Here is a 14,782-nt window from a genome sequence, read left to right on the forward strand (position 1 = left end):
GTTGTGTTCTGGCTCAGCTGATCGACACCAGAGCGGAGCAGAGGCATGGACAGGTGGTGGTGCAACGGATCGTTGTTGAGCTGTGATCCGTTTGGATCGCTCTCCACGGATCGGCACGCAAGTGGTCCGCGGATAGGTTGATAAAAGAAAGTTGTGCATGTACTGTGATAACACTAGGCGCCCCGCCGCAGCCGAATAAACAGTCAATTTAAAAAAAAAAAAGGGAACTGATATTGGCTGCTCTCTCACACAACAAAAATTGACATGACAACACGTGTAGCACCGACACAGCTTATGTAAGTCTAATTAAAAATTCAGTGGCACCGAAATGAAGCACCAAAATCTGCGTTGCTTTTCGGTCTGGTTACTACCGTCAGCACCAGTTCCAAATATCGGTACCCATCCCTACACAGCAACAGTGCTAAAGAAATGTTAAACAAATGAGCTTTTTAGTGATCAAACAAGATATTTAGTGATTTGAATTCAGTCATTTAACATAATTACAGTCAGAAAAACATTGGCAAAACTATAAAAAATAAGATAAGATAACTATAAAAAATAATAATAAGACCAAGGAAGTTTATACACGTAAATGTTAAGTTTTATTTTTAAGTCCTGCTCTAATGGGCTCTTTGTAAGTTTTTTGAACATGGTTTCTTGTTGGCAGCAGAGCTTCAGCCATCAAGAAGTCATAATATGGGCTACAGTCTACAGTGACTCACTATCGGTAAGTGGCTAGCTAGTTAGCATGCTAATTTGAGTAGAAGGAAAGACGTGACAGAGACTAGAGTTAACAATAGTTAGATGTTGATATTGCAGTGGTGCTTCTTATGCTAACACTGGGTATCTAACATTAGCAAACTTTTCACATAGCTCCTTTAAAGGGGAACTAAGCGAGTCTGGTCTCTTTTTCAACTGTGTTGCTAACCCTCCTCCTGACCATGTGCATTTGTTTTCAATGAAGCCGATGAGAAATCAATCCATGGAGCGGTAGATAACATTATTTATCATCTACCATGTTACCATGTGTATCTGTGTAGTCTGATCTGTCACAAACAAGAGATTACGGGTTACGGGGCGCGTTACGTTTGTGTGGCGGTGTCGCAGAGACGAGAGCTGGGACACCGGGTCGGAGGCTCTGATCTTACAAGGTTGGTTTTCAGCCGAGGGACGCTAGGTGGAAGGCAGAGAGCCAATTACAAGTCACTTATTTAACCATCACAATTACACTGAAGCTGTTTAGTTAAGGTAAACATGTAGCAGAGTTAAGCTAAAAAATTAGCATAGTTCCTCTTTACTAATCAAAAGTATGAAATGATTAGCATTTAAGATGAAAGCCTAAGTTCCTAAAGTTCAGACTTTGTCCAAAAATCTTAAAACTGCTTTCGAGCATGATTTGGCAGAAGTTAAAACATCAGAGTCACTTTTCTCCTGCAGCTTTTACAATGTCCCTGTGAGATTAATAAAGAGCCTTGCTTCCTAAATTGTGAACAAAAACTGCACCACTTTTTAAAAATAAGCACCCAGCCAGAATCATTTGTATTTGTTCCCAGATAATGTTTGCATGAAGGACTTGTATGATGATGAGTGACCTTCATCATCAGTGTCGACATGAAACTGCAGCACGTCTGACTAAGGGATGTGATACAGATGTCAACCGCATCACGTGGTAAGACATATCACTTGGTTTCATTTGTTCAGACACAAGGAGGTCGACACCAGTCGGTCCAGAAGTGGAAGAGACATACTGCTGCTGCTGCTGCTGCTGCTGCTGCTGAGGGCTTGAGTAGATGGAGCTGGATATGAAATGCCCAACGGCTATGATGCAATAAACAATCTGATGAATGTATAGAGGGAGGGGCTGTGGTTTGGAGTCGGAGTTGCATGCAGGCACGTACTGATGAGGTGACAGGATCGGTGCAGCGGGGTGCAGGGTGAATCTCTCTGCATTTAGACGACAGTGTTACAGGAAACAAAACAGTCTGGGAGCCAATAAACTAAACTGTGCAACTGCAGCATTTTGTGCTTGACAGAAAATAAGAAATAATAATAAAATGGGTGATGGCTGAGTGGATTGCAGGAATGTCACCTTCGCTTTTTCCCGGGTTCTTCCTCTGTCTTCATTAATATGTAAAGGTTAGAGCAGAGGCTGGTCCGACTGCTGCCAGGGCTGCTGTCAAAGTTTGATCATGCTAAACATTTTATGAACCATATATACAGCCTGTTTTATATGCAAACCATTAGAACCTAGTGGGGTAGAAACATGCACTTTCAACATGCAGTTTATGGTAATTTGGAAAAAGCACGTCTCCTGCAAGAAGAAGGACATGTGTTGATGTTCATTCATACACTGCAAAAACTCCAAATCTTACCAAGAATATTTGTCTTATTTCTAGTAAAAATGTCATTTTCTAGTCAAAACATATCAAATTATACTTAAAATAAGACTCATCACATTAAAAAAAAAAGCTTGTTTTTAGACACTTTTACTTCTTTCAAGCATATTCACTTGAAATAAGTAGAAAAATCTGATAGTGGAGCAGGTTTTTCTTTCTTATTACAAGCACAGAAAACTTGCTTTCACTGGCAGATTTTTCTACTTATCCCATAAATTTGTTTGAAACAAGTGAAAATTATGATGATGAGTCTTATTTTAAGTGGAAAGAGATTAGTTTTGACTAGAAATTAGACATTTTGACAAGAAATAAGACAAATATTCTTGGAAAGATTTTGATTTTTGCAGTGTAATAGTCAGTTCTAATGGAAATGGGGGCACTGCATGGTGATAAAAGCAGTATAACCTACTGTAGCTTCATGGATCTACTGTACGTTACACTACTCGTTCTCGTTACACGGGGGATTTGTGTGGCTGGCATCATACGGTTTCCCGACACATGGCGCCGATCCAGCCTTGAAATCTGTTGGACTTTAGTTCCAGCTGAGCGGAGATGAGGGATAATGGAGATGCGCAGGACGCATCAGCAGCAGCAGCAGCAGCAGCAGCAGCAGCAGCAGCAGTAGGTTTACACCGCTGGTCAGAGCGCGTACAGCAGCAGCAGCAGCAGCAGCAGCAGCTTCTCAGCGGCTCCAACAGCAAAACAAGACCTATAACAGAGACAGAGACAGAGACGCGCAGCTCAGAGTCCGACCTCAATTAATTTAGTAGCGCAATTATCCCCCCCCCCCTCCTAAAACTCCCTCTGGGCGAAATTAACGAAGAAGGAGGGCGAAGTAAATTGCCGACGCGCGACTCAGGTTTGACAGATGTTGGTGGAAAAGTGTGGTTGAATGTAAACGGGAGAGGAAGAAGAGGAGGAGGAAGAAGAAAAAGAAAAAAAAGACGGAGAAGAGAGGGGGGAAAGTGTCCTGAACTGAGATGAACATGTTTTTTCTGTCGGGGACAGACCAGTGTGAGAGATGTGGAGGCTTCACCCCGAAAGATTCAGCTGGTGAGTTTCCTCTGGGAAAACTGACAAACTACAGTTTTTAGATTTGCTGCAGTTTTCAGATTTTACTCTTTCTCTTGTAGATTCTCGTTTTTAGAGTTGGTTTCTGTCAGTTTCTGTAGCGTTTTATTTCATTTATTACAACTGAATCATTATAACGATTCCTCCTCCTGTTGGTGCCACTTTAACTGAGCATCCTTTGGTTATTTGCACCTTTTTATTTCAACTTTTGCTTTATATTTACATAAAAACATGAACACCCTAGGCTACTGTAAGTAGATTATATGACTTCTCCTTCTCTGGGCGCAGTCACATCAGATTTGTATTTATGGATTTATGAATAGGCTACAGAAGCAACAATTCCTGTTTATTCGTTTCTCTGACATTTAGTTTTTTCTTCTTTTGACTTTTTTGGTTTTTTTTCCACTTGTTAATATTAAGATGTAATCTCTCTGGTCTTTTAGATTTTGGGGACTTGTTTTCTATTTTCAGACATACTGTGGTCCTCATCAGTCCAATCCGTGGCTGTGCTGCTGTGACAAATCCCCTTATACAGTAGAAAACCCCCCAAAGTGCATTGTGCAACAGTGACAGTTGGAGTCAGCAGGTGCTCAGGGAGGTGAGGTGGTGATTGATACAGTCCAGCTGGTTGCATGTTGCTGCAGACTAAAGGTCCCGAGTCCTGTGGGTCAAAAGCTTGATTTGCTTTTGCTTTTGCTTTTTTGCACTGGAGGTATTTTAAGTCCACCCTTGACTCGGTGTGAGTACAACCAGCACGTTCCTTCTGTCTCCACTGGTGTTGTGTGCTTCTGACCTATATAGATAGATAAGACTTTTCTGCTCTGTGTTGTTTTATGATGGAGAGAGAGAGAGAAAAAAAACAACTTCTTGATCTTGAGGCAATCTTTTCTAGAGATCTTGACCACTTCAGCTGCTTTGTTGTCTCTGTAAATTGTTGTTGTTGTGGGTTTCACCGTCTGTGCAATGTGAACTGTAATCCTCAGGATAGTTTGTTCTATAAACCTAAAAAAAAAAAAAAAAAAAAAAGGGCCACAGCAGCAGCAGACTGTGTTTTAACTGCGTTGCAGCAGGATTACAGACAGCAGTAACTGCAGCCTCATTTTCCCCCTGGGACAGTGTTGAGGCTCTCTCTCTCTCTTTATGTGTGTGTGTGTGTTTGAAAGTGTGTGAGTGAGTCTTAAAAATCAAGATGCTTCTGATCAAACCTCCTGTTTGTCACCCAGGGACTGTATTGTTTCCAATCTTGGCTCCTTCTGATGTTAGATTTTTAGATTATCATCTCACCTGCAGTCTGACGGACAACGACGAGTATCAGGATCAGCTGTTTTTTTCAGCGGAGGGCACTGAGGAGGTGAACTCTTCTCGTTCTCCGTCCTCTCCTCTCCTCCTGTCATTAATGAGGACACACACACACACACACACACACACATAGACACACACACACTGGTTACAATGTGGCTCTGGAGGAGCAGATAACCATCAAGGGAGAACCAAGGATTTGACGCTTGGGATTCTGCCAAATGGGCAATTTAATCAGAGGGCATTTTATGCACAGGAAGTATGTCAGTCTCCTTGTTAGGGAATGGTTTATCTGGACTGTTATATTGGGCAGCAGCAGCTTCAGATTGAGCCTCGATTGATTCCAGCCCTTAGGCGAAGACGTATATATATGACAAATCTTTAAAAAACGGTGTCTTTGCTTCGCGTCTCGGTGGTGGACGGGCTTTTAAGTGTATTATGAGTTTCTATTTTTAGCTTATTCTAATGAGGCAGTTTGTCAGTGCATTGATCAGCAGCGGCGGTCCACGCAGACGCTCGTATGATACCCTACTTTCCTTATCCTTTGAAATGCTGAAGCTCGAAAGTTGTGAAAAATTTGCATTCAGGTGTTTTTTTTTTAAGAAGCTGAAAGTGTAGCTGCAGGTTTTTTTGTGTGTGTGTTTGTGTCTGTGTGTGTCTGTCTGTGTGTGTGTGTGTGTGTGTGTGTGTGTGTGTGTGTTTGTTGTTCAGTTAGGTAAAGTGATTTGGAGCATTAGCAGGGAAAAGCTTTGGACATGGTTTGATTCAGAGAAAAGCTGCCCTGCTGGAGATCCAAAATGTCTTACAACCACAGATTAATATTTGGGCGTATACCACTATACATAACACTTTGTGGTTCTGGATATGAGTTTATTTGTTATTAGAAAAAGAAGAAAACTAAAAAAACCATGGGTCAATTTTGTGTAAGCTTGTATTTTTTCCTACATGGTATCCCTAAAAGAAAGAAAAAAACAAAAAACAGCTAAACCACCAATGACTTTGCACTGGATGAATTTGATCTGCAGCACAGCTACCCCAGAGAGAAATAATCTGGTTAACTAAGGTTAGATAGAAAAAATAATGACATTGACAATATAAATGTGAAATAAAAGTATAATAAATGACAGTACATGTGGGCAAAAAATGCCCCCCTCTTCTTTAGTCATACATAAAACTATGTAATAATAAGTGCTGGAATGTGAGTTTAGGTTTTCCGTACAGTAATTGGTTCAGTGCGGTCACGGCGATTCTTCCTCAGGCTGAGATTACGAGGAGGTTAATCCACGATGACTTTGTCGCTGTGTGACCACGGAGCAACACCGCCCCTCGGCTTTTGTATTTACACTACACAAAGGCCAAAAGTGCGGTGTGGTGTGGCCTGACCGACAAATACAGTGCCTTGGTTTGCTTTAGTGCTCGCAGGGAAAGAGAGAAGTAACAGCATCATTTAATAAAACTTATAATTCCTTTAGTTTTATGTTTAAAACATTTCAAAAAAATTGACAACTAACTAACTGTCAGAAAATAACCATGTCAGTGTTTTCGTCTCCTCTCTCAGCTTCTCTCCGGAGCTCTAGTAACAACAGGCCGGTGTCAGCCAATCAGAAGAGAGGAGGCTCTGAGCCTCTCCTCTCATTGGCTGACTGTTTTCTGGGTGATCCAACAAGAACAGAGCAGATTTCAGAATAAAACACTCAAAGAAACCAAATCCTGCAAGTGATGGATGGTGGGTCCAGGTGGTGAGGGGGCGGGGCTTTGTTGTGACATCACAAAGTGACAGGAAGTCCTGACGGCTGGTTTTTAAAGGCTCAGTTTCTGAATCCAGGCTGTGTGCATTTCTCTGTGGACTGAGGCTTTGATACTTTCACAGTATTAATATAGAACCTAGAGCTGCTTTAGGGGCCGTGTCCACCAGACGCGTTTTCAGCGCTCTGGGCGTCTATTTTACATTCAAACCCTATTGAGTTGGGCGCTCACAGCGCTCAGTGCCCTCGGCGGCAAAACGCCCTGGGCGCTTGCTTCTTTTTGTCGCGGCGCTCAGAGCGCTTCGAGTTGAAATCTGTTCAACTTTTAGAACAGCGCCGCGCTCGTCAATGTCACTTTTCACCGCACTGACCAATCAGAATCAAGAAGGGGCGGGACTTACGTTACCGACAGCAACACAACCGGAGACGTGGCTCGGTTTATATCATGACCCACACTTGTGTTGAAGGTAGGCCGACCTCAGGGTCCATGTCAAAAGCTGCCGCTAATGCTATTGTGTATTTCTGACACTCGTTGTAGTGTTTACATTAAACAAGGCCGGAACACGGAAGTGTCAGAGGACTCGTTTTGTAACCTAGCAACAGCGGCATTCTGACGAGGGAGAGAGAGAGCGCTAAGCGCTGGGAAAGCAGCGCTGAGAGCGCTGTCAGAGCTGAAAACGCGTCTGGTGGACACAGCCCCTTATAATCACACTACACATGGACATCTACCTTTATACTGTATGGAGCTTTAACACAAACATCTACCTTTATACTGTATGGAGCTTTAATACAAACATCTACCTTTATACTGTATGGAGCTTTAACACAAACATCTACCTTTATACTGTATGGAGCTTTAACACAAACATCTACCTTTATACTGTATGGAGCTTTAATACAAACATCTACCTTTATACTGTATGGAGCTTTAACACAAACATCTACCTTTATACTGTATGGAGCTTTAACACAAACATCTACCTTTATACTGTATGGAGCTTTAACACAAACATCTACCTTTATACTGTATGGAGCTTTAACACAAACATCTACCTTTATACTGTATGGAGCTTTAACACAAACATCTACCTTTATACCGTATGGAGCTTTAATATTGTCTGGTTTTGTTTGCCATGTATTTGCTCTAGTAAAAGTTTATGTTTGAAAGATATATTTTGAAGGTAACAGTGTATCCTCTCCAGAGTTGAACATAACTTCTCACTTCTTAAACAGTCTGAATTTGTTCCAGATTAGTGGAAAAACCCCACCAGTGACTTGAGCCTGTAAATAATGCTATAAAAATATCAGAGAATGTGCTGCTTTCACGCTCATTGTCCCATTAGAGGAATTGAGAAAATTGGGTGACAGAGTGTTTCACTGCAGCTTTGACTTGCTTCCAACTGCCGCTCCTTAATACCGGGCTTAGCCAAAAGATGTTTGGATCTGTCTGTCTGTCTGGGAGAGAAGGTGTTTCTGAGCCCTGGAACAATTCATCTGCACATCCGCCCACTATGTGTTTCCAGCCGTGAGATTAACATCACGGTTAAGTTTCAATACTTTGCTTTTTTGCCTTCTGCAAAGGAGAGATCACTCAGTTTTCATAAGAGGTTTATTCTGTCTTCCCCTGTTTGTTGTCTCATCTTGACCTGCTTGTGGAGGGTCTGCACGTCTGAACCCACCGTGTGCACAAGCACCACTCATTCAGGCCACACAACACGGCCGTCAAGTCCTTTTGTAGATGGACAGAGAGATCAGATGTTAACTGTGGAAGAGACATGAATGAAGAGCTGGAGCCATGCACTGGCCTGAGGCGTGTGTTTGTGTGAGTGTGTGTCAGCTGCAGCCTTGTGTTGTTTGACCGTGAAAAAAGAAAGAAAATAAAAACAGCATTGTATCAGTGGGTTTCTTTCAGTAGCATATGCTCCCATTTTCCAAGATGTGTATGTCCTTTCTGGGGTTTCCACATCTGCATTGAATGAATATGGGATGCAAATTGTCCCATATTTGTGAACAGTGTCATATCAAGTAAGACCAAACCAGTTCAAGTTGGAAACCCCTCTTCCTTTCCCATCTGTGAGTGCTTCCAGTCTGATATAGATTGTCTTTTCTTTGCTTTTGCACTATCTACTGTAGCTGTTCTTTTTCAGTAGCTTCATCATATAATCAGGCTGAGTTTACACGGAAACGATCTGAAGAAAAAACTTAGAAGTGGTCGTTGCATTCTCACTTTTTATTTTGCGTTCAGACAAGCGTTTTGGGGTGGAAAACTGCATGCATACGGTGACGTGTAGCGGTTTTGGTACTCATCATTGCGTTGTGTAGTTTAATATGAGGCAGACCTTCACCGTTGGCAATCTCGCCGTTTATTTTTCACATGGACTGACCTGGCAGAGGAATCAACATTACAGTCAGTCCAGTTCTTCTTCTCACACACACACACACACACATACACGGCTGAAAAATGTAAAATGAAAAGAAAGTGCAGGTTAGCTAACACGTGTAACACGTGTTTTGTAAACAAAAATAAGAGAAAAACACAGTCGACTTTTTATGAAAAAGGACATGCTCGACCATTCGGGAGCTATATGCTTAAAAAATACAACTTAAACCACCCCTTTAGTATTAAAATTAAAGTAATTAATATGAAACAATGGCGGAGCTCGTAGCTCATGCACCTACCAGGGAGACAGCGAGGTCCGACTGCTGCTACCCCCCGGGGTGCACGACCCTAATCCACAGGGGTGCTGCATTTAATTACCATAGGACAAACAAGTTTCCGTGTTGTGTGATGAGTTTTTATGGCAAGTGGAATCAAATTACCTCTTAACTCCGTTACAGACGCAAAAGTCTGTGGAATTCAGTGTTGTACGCAAAGCGTAAACGCAGACGGGTAGTCGGGTACCATAAACTAGGTACAAGTTTGGCAACAGTTTGGCAAATATTACACAAATAAGTGTAAAAAGAGGCCGAAAACAGGTGGGAATGACTGCAGACAGAGTCATGGCAGGGAGCACAGAGGAGCAGGTGAATAGGGGGTTGTCAAGTTGCCAGTGCACACAGTGGGGATAGATGAGTGGATGGTGAACAGGTGTGGTGGTGGTGGAGGAGGAGGAAAAGACAATTACATCCACTTCATGAGGGGACTGTCCAGGTGTGTGCAGGGTTTCAACTTCTGCATCACTTCCATCACCTTTTGCGTTTGCTTTTGAGGACAAATTGTACTTTAAACCCTCTCTACCTCTTTTTTTTTTGTGTGTACTGTTGTTGTTGCATTTATACAATCGCATCGCATTAAGACTATACAAAGCTGCAGCACGGAGGTTTTTGAAGAATTTGGGGAGGTGGTGCGATGCGAAGCTGCCAGGAGATCCAGGATCCAAAAAAACACCGCCCACACATGTCGAACCGATTGTATAGAAACAAGAATTACACGGAGACAGGGTTTGACAGCGTCGGTTCTCCCTTTGCACCAGCGTTGGTTGGTTGGCGCCGGCTCAACTGGAAACCAGGTGGGATGGTGGAGCGGCCCAGTCAGATTAGCATGTGTGGGCCTTTTAAGTGTGCCAAAGAGAGGGGAGAGGGAAAAAAAACAAAACAAAACAACAAACCCGCCACCTCCGCACTACAGAGGAGAATATGGAGTTGATTGCTTTTCTGTGTAAACAGCAAAAACAATTATGAGAGTCATGTCCGTCTTCTTTTTGTTCTCAGGAGGTCAGTTTACCTCAATCCCTCCTCTGCAGATTGGAAAACTTTTTTTTTTTCCTGTAAGAAAAGTTTAGTTTCCTTAGAGTTTGGTTGCAAAGGTTCAAAGGTTCTTGAGTCTTTCAGTTTTTGCACTTTACATTACTCATTTTTATTTGAAATGAGCAGGGGTGGACAGTAACGGAGTAAATTTACTTGAGTACTGTACTTAAGTACATATACAGAGGATTTGTACTTTACTTGAGTATTAGATTTCTCTGGTACTCATTACTCTTACTTGAATACATTTCCAGGACAAATATTTTTACTTTTACTCAAGTTAATTTCTAGGAAGGCTGAAAAGTACTCGTTACTTTCAGGTCTGCTCTTTTCTTTTTTCTAAAATCCTATTGGACACAAGCTGTGTTTGTCAAAGAAGGAAACCCTAACCCCTAAAAGCAGCACATCAGTGCAGCTGGTTTCAAAGAGTTAATTCTCAGAAACAAGAGTTAAAAGCTCCTTAAATTCATTTAGAAAAAATTATAGTAATTAATTGATGTGAAAAATAAGAAATTTACTCTTACTCTTACTTTTACTTAAAGTCAATTTAAAAGCATGTACTTTTGGATACTTAAGTACCTTTAAAAGCAAGTACTTTTTTGCTCTTACTCGAGTAACATGTCGACTGAGCTACTTTTACTTGTAACGGAGTAAATTTTGACCAGTAGTATTTGTACTCTTACTCAAGTACTGGGGTCGAGTACTCTGTCCAACTCTGGAAATGAGTTATTCATGAGCTTCGCTATACTGTAGGTAGCCATTACAGGTAACACTAGCATCACCAGCTTCCATCTTCACTGGTTACTTTCTTTCAATCCATCTTCTTCTCCTTTGCGTCATCAGCTCCTCCACCTTGTGTCGCTTCATTTCCCTCTTTTTTTCCACCTTTCACCTTTCCTATTTTCCTCTCTTTGTCTCTTGCTATCTCTCATTATTTTCTTATTTCCCTCCTCCTGTTGCCTTCCTTTTTCTCTCTTCGTATCTTTCAAAGATCTAGAAAATGAACTCTTATACTCCCAACGCCTTCATCACACTGATACTTGTTAACTTTTGCTCGCTGCATCAAAGAAGCACGAGGCCGCGTGTGTTTTGTACGGGTCCATGCCTATGTTCCCATAGCCTTATGTTCCCACAGCCCTATGTTCCCACAGCCCTATGTTCCCACAGCCCTATGTTCCCACAGCCTTATGTTCCCTCAGCACTATGTTCCCACTGGACTCTCTCTACCTACAGTATCTGGACTCTATCTATCTGGCCTGTCTAGCCTCTACCTGGTCTTTTTACTAAACTTAACCAACTCTTTTCTTCATTGCCTAAACCCAACCAATGGTGGGACCAAAGGGCTGTGGGAACATAGGGCCTAATTTTCAGTGACAACAAAAGTTAGAAATGTGGGAACATAGGGCTGAGGGAACATAGGGCTGAGGGAACATAGGAATGACCCCTTTTGTACCTGTCGACAAACAAACACTCTGCTGTCCCACATTTTTACGAGGAGTTTGATTGTAGTTGAAGTCTTCGGTCAGTGTGTGTGTGTGTATAAGTGTGTGTGTGTTGTCCTGAGTGAGTGTGAATCAGTGTTTGACCTGAACCAGGTCAAGAAGCCTCTGTCTCCCTTTAATGCTGCGTGACCTCCCATCATCCCTCTGATGTACGCTGATGGATCCGAACGCATCGCTTGTGTTCGCTGAGACGACCTAATTTGTCACATCACATAGGCGCTGCGCTGAGACTAATTCCCTTCCCTCATTTATTTGTGCTATTATTAATATTGCAGACGGAGCACTTTGCGTGACGTCGTCGCACAGTCTTAACTCTCTCCTCGTCACAGCGAGGAGGAATTACAGGCAGAGTGTTTTATTTTTTTTGTTTTTTGTCTGGAACAAGACCGATGTTGAGTGGATCTGTCACTGTGACCCACTTCTACCACACATTACATGGGTGTAACTATTCAAACGCACCAGTCCTTAATGCGTCTGTCTGTCTGTCTGTCTGTCTGGGCGTCGTGCTTCACTTTTTCACATGACGACAATCACGTTTGGCCTCTTTTAAACTTAATGCTGGCGCATCTGGACTGTGAATTACATGATGGAGAAAAAAAAGAGCAAAGAACAGACAGAGAAAGACTTTTCACCAACAAAAGCAGGACAACATCATTTATATAACACATTCTATTAAGGCTAAACTTCACTTCACCCAGGTGACAATAGAAAAATGAAAAAAACACCCTCACTGTGTCTCCTCCACCAACATAAACCAGAGAAACAAATGTTCTCTGGTCGCTGATCTCGTAACATCAGGCTGTTTGTTCCTGCGTAACAACTTCAACATTTTATAGCAACAAGCAACAAGAGGAAATGAAGCTGCTCCAGTGTGTAGGCACAGAGGCAAAACTATTAATATAATCCCGTTTGTCACAGAAAATAAACTTGCAGCCAAATTGACACTTTATACGTGCACGGTATACCCTGACATTAAAGCGTCATTAAAGATCACATTGAAAGAGAACAGCTTGTTTGACCTCTGCAACAGTTTGGAAAATGTTTTTTTTTTTTTGCAAAGATTATGAATTGTACATGTGAATTATGTAAAGATTACAGACTTGGATTATGTGAGAAACAGCAGAGGGAACATTTGTCATTTCAATCGCCAAATTTTGCCAAAAAGATAAACTGTAACTGTAAAATGATCCTGGTTCATGTAAGCCTGCAGTGATCTTTGAATATAATAGTATATCACGATATTTGTTTCTGGATTCTGGGCAGTATTGATTTGAGATATTCCATTTTAGATATTGTCTAAACTTAATATTGTTTTATTTCAGTGTTTTTCCAACTTTTTGTGACAGCTACATTTTTGTTTATAGCTCCCCCTTGTGTCCAATAGTTAACAATAAACAAACAAATCCGAGACAAAGACACACAGACGCAGCACAGTTCGTCCGTCCCATGGCCTTTTTCCATCATGTCATTCTCTCTTTCTCTCATCTACCTGCTGGGACTCACCTGTTATTCACTGCTTTTAACTTCAAAAGTAACTACTGGGCTTTGAACGCATCACAGCCACATTCATCACTTTTTTTTTTTTTTTACATCCCCTGGAAACACTTTGGTGGCGTTGTGAGAATCTGCAGCTTTTTGTGTTGTCAAAGTGATGAAGATAGTTTTTGAATTTGCAGCGAGTTTGTGTCTTTAGTGAAGGAAGTGTTGAGACTGAACGCATCATTTAAAACGTTGACAGAAAACATAACGCTGGATGTTAATTTGGTTTTCTATCAAAATGTCAGACCTGGGCAGATGTTGAATTGCTTCATTGTTCTGTTAAGACTCCACCAAGGTTAGAAGAAAGATTCTGGTGACTTTAGACAGAATCTGCAACGTTTATTTACATTTACCCAAAACCACCACCAGTCGCTAACCTGAAGTGTGGTGTGTGTGGCCCTTTAAGACACCACCTTTAAAGAAATAGTACACCAAAAAAAATGAAATTCAGTCATTAGTGACTCACCCTCATGCTGATGAATACTCTGGAGTAGTTTTTTATTCCTCAAAGTGCATCTGGAGACCCGGGAGGCCAGTTCCTAGTCCAACAAATACTTTATATGAGAGTAACAGTGCCCGACACAAAAACGTCCATAAAACTACACAAAAACCATTTAATATTCCTCCACACTGCTCGTCCACTGCAATCCAAGTGTACTGAAGGGAGATAGTCCAGAGTTTACCCCAGGCAAATTGAATACAGGACTGTTTAGGCTGTAAAAATGTCCTAAATTACGTCATTTCCAGTAAACTCTGGACTATCTCCCTTCAGGACACTTGGATTGCAGTGGACGAGCAGTGTGGAGGAATATTAAATGGTTTTTGTGTAGTTTTATGGACGTTTTTGTGTCTGGCCCTATTGACTCTCATATAAAGTTTTGGTTGGACTAGGAACCGACCTCCCAGGTCTCCAGATGCACTTTGAAGAATAAAAAACTACTCCGGAGTATTCATCAGCATTGGTGAACTATTCCTTTAAGTAACCAGCAGTCATTTCCAAGCCTGTCCGACAAAACCAAGCAGATAAGTTAAACACAACAGTAATAATGTGACTGCAGCTGCATTTAAAACAACGGTTGACTGTTTTAAAAGTGCATAAGGCTGTTTTGTTTTTGTTTTGTTTTTTTCGGAAATTGCTGTCTCTAGCTAAGCGACAAACATGCTTCGTCGTTCAGCTGACCACTGGTGCAACCTGTTATTCCGCCTGTTCTTTCCCGGCTCCACATGTGATGTCGTCTTGCGTGTCATGAGTTTTAGATTGAAGCCTAGTTTCTATATCCATTTACTCTCTGTTCCTACTTTTGTTTCTGTCACTGCGGCATCAGAAAAAGTTGTACATTTTGTTTATCCAACATAGATTCGCCTCCTGACATGAACTTGTTTACAAGTCCTCGCCCCCGACAAACCCAGAGGGGAATAACCGGAGGGACTTTTGTTTTTCAGCTATGCAGCCGACAGCTGTTCTGCCAGCAAACCTTTTAATATT

General features: G+C 41.7%; 1 protein-coding gene across 2 annotated transcripts in view; it reads left to right on the forward strand.

The window, feature by feature from the left end:
* The first annotated feature begins 3,038 nt into the window (after positions 1 to 3,038).
* lingo4b (leucine rich repeat and Ig domain containing 4b) overlaps positions 3,039 to 14,782 on the forward strand; it is a 363,055-nt gene continuing 351,311 nt past the window's right edge. Inside the window, exon 1 of one of the 2 annotated variants that reach the window (XM_085803042.1) lies at positions 3,039 to 3,449. The gene's annotated coding sequence lies outside the window, so the exon portion shown is untranslated. Of the gene's footprint in view, positions 3,450 to 4,056; positions 4,207 to 14,782 lie in introns of those variants that run through there. The other variant, XM_085803043.1, reaches the window with a different exon arrangement.

This window comes from Trachurus japonicus, chromosome 16 (assembly GCF_045865225.1).
Source record: "Trachurus japonicus isolate A0001 chromosome 16, Traja_1.0".
NCBI classification, from domain to species: Eukaryota; Metazoa; Chordata; class Actinopteri; order Carangiformes; family Carangidae; genus Trachurus; species Trachurus japonicus.